This window comes from Malania oleifera, chromosome 3, assembly GCF_029873635.1.
Source record: "Malania oleifera isolate guangnan ecotype guangnan chromosome 3, ASM2987363v1, whole genome shotgun sequence".
NCBI classification, from domain to species: Eukaryota; Viridiplantae; Streptophyta; class Magnoliopsida; order Santalales; family Ximeniaceae; genus Malania; species Malania oleifera.
In genome coordinates, this window is record NC_080419.1 from 30,643,992 (window position 1) to 30,652,301 (window position 8,310).

An 8,310-nucleotide genomic window follows, 5' to 3' on the forward strand; every position below is an offset into this window, starting at 1 on the left:
TGCTGTGTTTGGGTAAAACTTTTCAAATTTAAAATTTAAAATTTGTATGAATTTAGAAAAAAAAATATTTAGCTTGAATTTTATATTACAATTTGTTTAAATTGACACAAAATTAAATCCAAGACTTGTGTAAAAAACATAGGCAAGTGAAGAGTTCTGTGATTATCTTGTAGGGACATACTCATGGAGTACTCCAAGCAAACAATGAAGTTGGGATTTTCATTGTTCGGCCTACTGTCAGAGGCTCTCGGGCTAAGTCCAAACCACCTGAAAGACATGGAGTGTGCTGAGGGACTTGGCTTGTCGTGTCATTATTATCCGCCTTGTCCTCAACCGGAACTAACACTGGGCACAAGCAAGCACGCAGACGGTAACTTCATCACGGTGCTTCTGCAAGACCAGATAGGAGGCCTGCAAGTTCTACATAAGGATCAATGGTTGATGTTCCACCTATGCCTGGTGACTTTGTTATTAACATTGGATATATTCTACATGCAATTCTTTTCATCAAAATATAAATTTATTTTTTTTTTTTGTATAAAATAAAAAGAGGCATTTTAAAAAGGACCTCAAATTGTTTTGAGTCCATTAGAGGCGTATTGGTCTCATCTGTCCCATACACCTCAGTTAAGGTCTGAACTCTGACTCTGAACTCTGAACTTGACTTCTAAAACTGAAGTTTGTAATGGTAATGTTGGGATGCCGTTTTTATTTGGGAAGAAGAATGTGAGCCCAGTGAAGGGGACAAAGATAAAAAAATGTTTTAATTGTTTTCTACATCCAATAAAATATTAAGGTTGTTGACTATTGTGTTTTCTGTTTGGGCAAAAATTTTCAGCTCATATCCAACGACAGGTTCAAAAGTGTGGAGCATCGAGTATTGGTAAACCGCAGAGGCCCAAGAGTATCAGTCCGCTGGCTCTTTTAGCACTGGTTTTTTCCCATCTTCGCCAAGACTTTATGGGCCCATCAAGGAATTGTTGTCAGAAGAGAATACTCCTAAATACAGGGAAATAACAGTGAGAGAGTACAGCGCCCACTTCATTGCAAAAGGGCTTGATGGGACCTCTGCCTTGCTGCATTTCAGGCTCTAAACTTGGACATGTTTTGAGAATAATTATATGGTTTGCAATATCTGTTGCATGTTCTAGACTGTTCGTCTCAAACCGTACTGAGTAAGCCAACAGGCTCCATGACTGGGGATGGTACATACCACCTTTGCTGAAGTAGTGCTTGAAAACTATTTGTTATATATTTACAGTTTGTGAGAAGTGTTGAATGCTTGTTCTATTACTTGTGGCATATGAAAGTAAAATATGAATAAAAAAGAAATGTTTGTGCAAAAATGAAGAGAACTAATGCAGCCACTTTGATAGCGCAGATTTTTTTTTTTTCGATAAAAGAAGGCAGCACCTCCTATTTTTATTGGAAAACCTCTCACTTATGGTGGAGGAATGCTGTGGTTCCAACTGACTTAACCAGTTTATTCAAAATTGTTAAAATTAGAGAAAAATGGGAAAGTGTATATTTTTCTATATGGAAAGGGTATATTGCTTTAATAATCCCCCTCAAGTTGGAGCATGAAAATCCGTAATGCCCAACTTGCGTGATAAATTTTGGAAATGGTCACGACCCAAAACTTTGGTGAAGATATCGGTAAGCTGACTGTGGGTAGGAATGTGCTTAGTGAAAAAGAGGTCAGTTCGTAACTTCTAATGAATAATGTGACAATCGATTTCTATATGTTTTGTACGTTCGTGGAAAATTGGATTCTGAGCAATATGAAGAGCCGCTTGGTTGTCACAATATAAGAGCATAGGCTGAGAGAGAGATCAAACTATGAACAGAGAGTGCTCAGCTGAGAAAGAGGGTCTCGGCGAATTGCAGGTTGAGAGAGAGAGCTGCTCGTGAGGCCAACAGTGGCGGCAGAGACGGCTAAAGACGACGAATTGACAGACGGAGAGACGAGCCGCGAGACGATCCGTGAAAGACGCCACCGAAGAAGACGCCGATGAGCTGCGACTAAGATACGTTGGGACAGCCAGAGTGTGGTCCTGTTGGGTGTGTGCGGCGGTGGGGGTAAGGTAAGAAAAACCTAGGTTAAAATCTAGGTTAAAAACCACCTTTTCTCAGATACCATGTTCAAATTAGAGAAAAATAATAATCACTTCTAATTCTTGAATATTACAGGGTATATATATACATAAGAGAATTGAAAAATGGGAAATTGTATATTTTTCTATATGGAAAGGGTATATTGCTTTAATAAAAACCAATAAACCAATAACCAACAACCAAACAAATAAATAAGAATTAGACAACTATAAGTGGAAAATTAACAAAACTCTGGAAGGTCTCGAGAAATAAACCATCCACTACAGCTTTCACAAACACCAGCACAAAGCATCACGAGCGCAAGGAAAGAAATCCCAACAACTTCAATCGAATCATTCTCCTGACTTACTATGGAGGATCATCTTGGCAACTATATGATCAAGATATACCAGATTCACCCTATTTGTTAAAGAAATCCGCACTTTGATTCACCTCTCTATACAGATGTTCCACTTTATATTGTATGTCTCTCAATGCTAACACAAGCTCTTCCCACAATTTCCATATGTTCCAAGTCGAACACTTTCCAGAATTAATCCACTGAACCAACAAAGCAGAGTCATAGGTAATTTCCACTTGATGAAACCCAAGATCTTTGCGTAGATTAATCCCTCTAATAATTGTTTTCAATTTAGTCATCTTATTGGTTTCATAACCTAGTAGTGAGGAAAAAACTACTATAAATAATCTTTTTTCATCTTTTATCACACCTCCACCACCACAATCACCTAGGTTACCTCTACAACTTCCATCCACATTCAACTTAACCCAACCTATCTCAGGTTTACACCATCTGACTACACAGCGCAAATATAAAATCTATTAATTATTTCGGCTTAAACCCTAAATCTTAATCTAAATAAGAAACAAATGAAGAGAAATGGCTCTTAATCCCTAAAGAAATAAAAATTACAAAATAAATCCCAAGTAATTTCAAAGAAATAAAATAGATAGCTAAATAAAAAAAAAAAAAATCTCAAGTCCTCTTCTTCATTCCTAACTATATCATATATTCTCTAGTAATTGATAGTTAACTATCTTATTATTATTATTATTATTATTATTATTATTATTATTATTATTATCTAATCCATATTTAACTATCTTTTGGAAAACCAACAAGTCCTTCAAAAAATAAAAAATAAAAAACCAATTTAATATCAACATCTAATTCACAAACTTAGTAATTAACCACTCTCCATTCCGTATATATATTGAAGAACCATAGAGAAAATTTTGTTAGATTTAGTCATAAAACATGTGAAATAAGGAGTAAATTGATTTTTTGAGTGGCATTAGTTTAGGGGGAAAAATGATAAAATTATCTCAAAATTGTCATCAACAAATGGAGGAACCGAACCATTAACAAAATTAGTATTGGCCTAATTTGAGTTTGGATCAATGCATGTTATTTACATGCGCGAATTTTTAATAATAATCAATAATTCATGATAACACATCTTGGTGCTACTAAAAGACTCATTTTATGAGTCATTCTGTAAGTCATATTTCTTAATCATTGAGACATGACAACACATATTGGTGCCACTAATTAAGTGATGGGTGATCTTTCTTTACAATCGCAAGGAAGTAGGTTTTAGCAACGGAAGAGTCCATAGGTGTGTTTGATACACATGGGTGAGCACCAACTTGATCCAAAAGCTTAAACCTATTGGATCTTGGGCCCCACCATGTATATAAGTACCCATCATTTATTCACTTTTTCCAATGTGGGACAAACTCACAAGTAAAATTTTTAACAGTAGGAACATCACTTGTTTCTCGGTTGTGTTGAAAAAATTTCAAAATATCATTTTTTAACAATGTGAATTGACCTCCATGCCAAATGTGAGGTTAATAGGTGCTTCTCTAATGATAGCCTTACTCTTCATTTCGTATCTCCACAAGAATAGAGGAAGCTTATTGGCCCATCTAGTCACATGGTTTTAAATAAAAGTCGTGACTGTTATGTAACACCGTTACATAATGGTTTTTTGGGTTACCAATACCGTTACACACCGAAAAATCGGTGGGAAAAAAAATTACCGCCGTAGCAGTCGTTATGGACCGCGACCATTACGTAAAGGCCGCTACGGCCATTACGTAACTGCTACAGGACTGTTACATCAAAAAATTATTTTATTTTTCACTTTTTGTTCTTACTTTTTCCCTCTCTTTCATATATCATTCTCAATATACCAAGTGGCAAGAGGGGGAAAAGATTATAAAAAGGATGACAATGATACAAAATTTACTATTTCTTTAAATACTTCCAATAGATGCATTAATTAACAATTTGAAAATACTAACTCGTTAGGAATATATTTTATTTTGATAATACTAGTAATGTGATATTTATGTTCTATATTTCTCAACTTCAACCTTCTTTCTTTTCTAACTATTTTATATTTGTATTATTCATATGTCTTATGTGTCTAATAGATTAATGAAGTATATAATGTATTTTGTTTTATTAATTAATTTACACAGAAAAGAATTTATCATAGATAAGAACAATGAGAAGTATAAATACGCACACACATGTAATTTTTTTATCAAAGGTAGTTTAAAACAAATGTAAACTTGTTGCCCTTACCAAATAACTTAGTTATTCGAACTAAAGGATCCAAAATACACTAAAACTCTTTCTAAGAAAGGAAAAAAGCTTAAAAATGCAAGTACGCTAATATGCACAAGGTTGTGCATGCTTAAAAAAAATTCACAGTTGTAACGCCCTAAACCTGCCAAGTGAGGCTCGGAGGTCACATGTTACATTCACTTGCTTCTGATACCATACACCACAATTATGCAGCGGAATAAACACATATAATCTCAAATTCAAATACCAGAGTCAACCTATATACATATACATACCCCATAAACATTCGCCGCATTCGTTTGTATTACATACCGGTATTTAAAAAAATATAAACTTAAATAAACTGTTTTTACAGACTTCCCAGATTTACCAAAAATACTACCCTGCCAAAGCCCTAAGCACGATCTCCTGATGGACCTGAAAACATATCATCCACTAGGGTGAGACACATCTCAATAAGGAAGAAAAAAAAAATCAAAGCAGTGTGTGGCAGAGTGTTTAAATATTACAAAATATACTATCGTTTGTCAATCATCACCAACCCCTGCTGAGAAAACACATCATTAATTTTAACATAAATCTCTGAATTCATACTCACATTTAATATGCACAAGTTCTGATCTTTGGTTCCATACTCACATTTAATAATTATTTTTAATAATAAAATCCGAGAATTGGGAAGATTACCTGCCAATACAAGTAGCTTCCCTCTACTCTAATACCAGTATCAGGGCACTTACCATACTCAATAAGCCCTCGAGCTATGTATATAGACAAAGTCCCCAAGAATAGGAAAGATTACCTGCTCATACAAGTAGCTTCCCTCTGCTTTGACATTAAACTGAAAATACCAGGGCACTCGCCTTTCTCAACAAGCTCTTAGCAAAAAGTTTTACCTTGTCATATATATATATATATATATATACACACATATAATTTAATTATTATTATCATTTATCTTATTAGATCACATTCCACATAAACATACTGTCCACACAGGACTCTGATCCATACAAAACAAATATCAACACATGGTCAACACAGGACAAACATCATTACATGGTCCACACAGGACTAGTCCACATAGAACAATCATCATGACATGGTCCACACATGACAATCATCATCACATGGTTCACATAGGACTAGCCCACACAAGACAATCATCATCACATGGTCCACACAGAACAATCATCATACATATCACATTGTGGCCCAGAAAGGCACCACTAACCACTAGTACAAACCCCCATGACCTACCCGTAGTATATTAGTAGAACAACCTCCTCAGGCCTGCCAATGCTCTACCCCAATATATAATGACAATATACGAACTCCTCCGGCCTGCCAACGTATATCGTCATTACATCTAGGCAATATAATGAACTCCTTAGGCCTGCGAACGTTATATTGTGATACACATGAATAACCACACAAAAATTCCATGCACACAAATCACATTATTTATCACGTAGCAATTTCAACCAGTCAACATTCACAACATTCAATATTCACCATAAAATGTACTCATAGCTAACTAGTAGTTAACAAATCAATAGTAATTTCATCATTCTATACTCATATTAGCCAGTTAAAATTATGAAAATTGTATTCCTGCCACACAATTTCTTTTCCATATATATATATATATATATAAACATTATTTTCCCAAATGTTCAATTGTTCAAATAAATTATACCTAAAAATATATATATTTTATATTCTCAAAGTAACTAGTTTAAACTTTAATAAAAATCCTACAATAATAAATTCCCCTTACATGTTCTTCTAAATTATGCTTGTGAAAACCCCAAAATGACGTGGACAGTACTCACCCGGACCCTAATTCAAAAATCTGAGTTTACAACCCAAATTTCAACAAAATGATATTTTATCACTCCCTAGGCCCTATACATTCCATATTAACAATATAACGTAAAATATCCTACTTACCTTGATTTTGGGATGATTCCCAAACTCCTCAAACTGAAATTCTGTTCCGGTTAAGTTGTATAGAATCTCCCCAGGATCAATGTGGTAGCTCTTGATCATCGAACTGAGGAGAAATGGGGTCAGAGTCGTAGAGAGAAGGTAGAGGGGCTGAATTTTAGAGAGAGAAATAGAAAAGAAATGAATTCCTTCGCTAAAATTATGATGTTTGCCTATTTATAGGCAACTTGCCATATGACCTCGTTAACTAGACATCTTGACTCATTGATGAGCCCAAGAAAACCGTCATGGATGAAACTGGGGGCTCTTTGACGAAATTCAAAAATATGGAAATGCCTCTCGGTAAGTCCTTGTCGATGAGACATGCATACTAGGCGACAAGGCTCAAAAGATGGCTCGTCGACGAGAAAATCTAGTTTGTCAACGAGTGCCTGCTTGTTACTCTTTAAATTCCCTTTCCCTTTCTTTGATTTCCCATTTTTCTTATATTTATTTTTATTTTATTATTTTAATAGTTAAAATTTTCACGTCATTACATTCTCCCCTCCTTGAAATAATTTCGTCCTCGAAATTCATTAATCCACCATTTCTACAACTTAAAAACTGATTAACCACATTCACAATATTCAATGAATTCTAACACACAAATCATTGAATCACTTAAAATCAAGCAAGACTATCATTTATACTATAATAAATATATTACCTATGCCTTTAGCTTTGTCCTCCTCAGGCGTACCAAGCACGTAGAGACGCGTCGGGGCACCGCCACCGTGAGGTACCGAGTTGTTCCTTCTATTCTGATTAGGAGTGGGTGCATTTCCTGGTGGAGCATGACAATCACGAGCTATGTGGCCAAGTTTGTCACAATTATAGCACATGGTATTTCCACCCCGGCATTCTCCCCAATGCCTCTGATTACATCTGGCATAAAGGGGGCAAAATGCATTCTCTTGATAATATCGATCAGCCCTATTCGACATCTGACCCCCAGCATCACGATCTCCCCTCCAGGAATCATGCCGTACATCGGTATGTGAGCTGGAAGATATAGATCACCTCTTCTATTTTGCCTTTGCCTTACACTTTGATATACTGATCTTAATTGCCATGGCTCTGTCCACTAGCTCAGAGAAACTCTGAGTCATCAATGCCACCACTTGAGCACGTATCCCCGACCTCAATCCTTTCTCAAACATCCGGGCTTTCATTGGCTCGTCCAGAACCATGTGTGGAGAAAAACGTGACAACTCCACAAACTTGGCCGCATATTGTTGCACCGTCATGAACCCCTGAGTCAAGTGTAGAAACTACTCTATTTTCACTTCTCAGGTGGCAACTGGGAAGTATCTCCCGAAGAACAACTCCTTGAAACGACTCCAGGTAATAGATGTATACGCTGGCCACTGCTCCTCCACTAGTTTTGCCGACCTCCACCATATTTTGGCCTCCCCAACCAGTTTGAAGGTGACGTATTGTACCTTATGCTGCTCAGTACAGTGCAAAACAGTCAGGAGTTCCTCCTTCTCCTGAATCCAGTCCTCGGCTACCATTAGATTTTCACCTCCTTCAAAAGCCGGCAGATTCGTTCGAGTGAACTGCTGAAATGTGCAGCCCCCAACTACCAGTGGCTATCCTTGCTTTCT

The 8,310-nt window shown here is 36.3% G+C and overlaps 1 pseudogene; it reads left to right on the forward strand.

Moving 5' to 3' along the window:
• Nucleotides 1-168: 168 nt before the first annotated feature.
• LOC131151984 (1-aminocyclopropane-1-carboxylate oxidase homolog 3-like) lies at nt 169-1,294 on the forward strand (annotated as a pseudogene).
• Nucleotides 1,295-8,310: the final 7,016 nt, after the last annotated feature.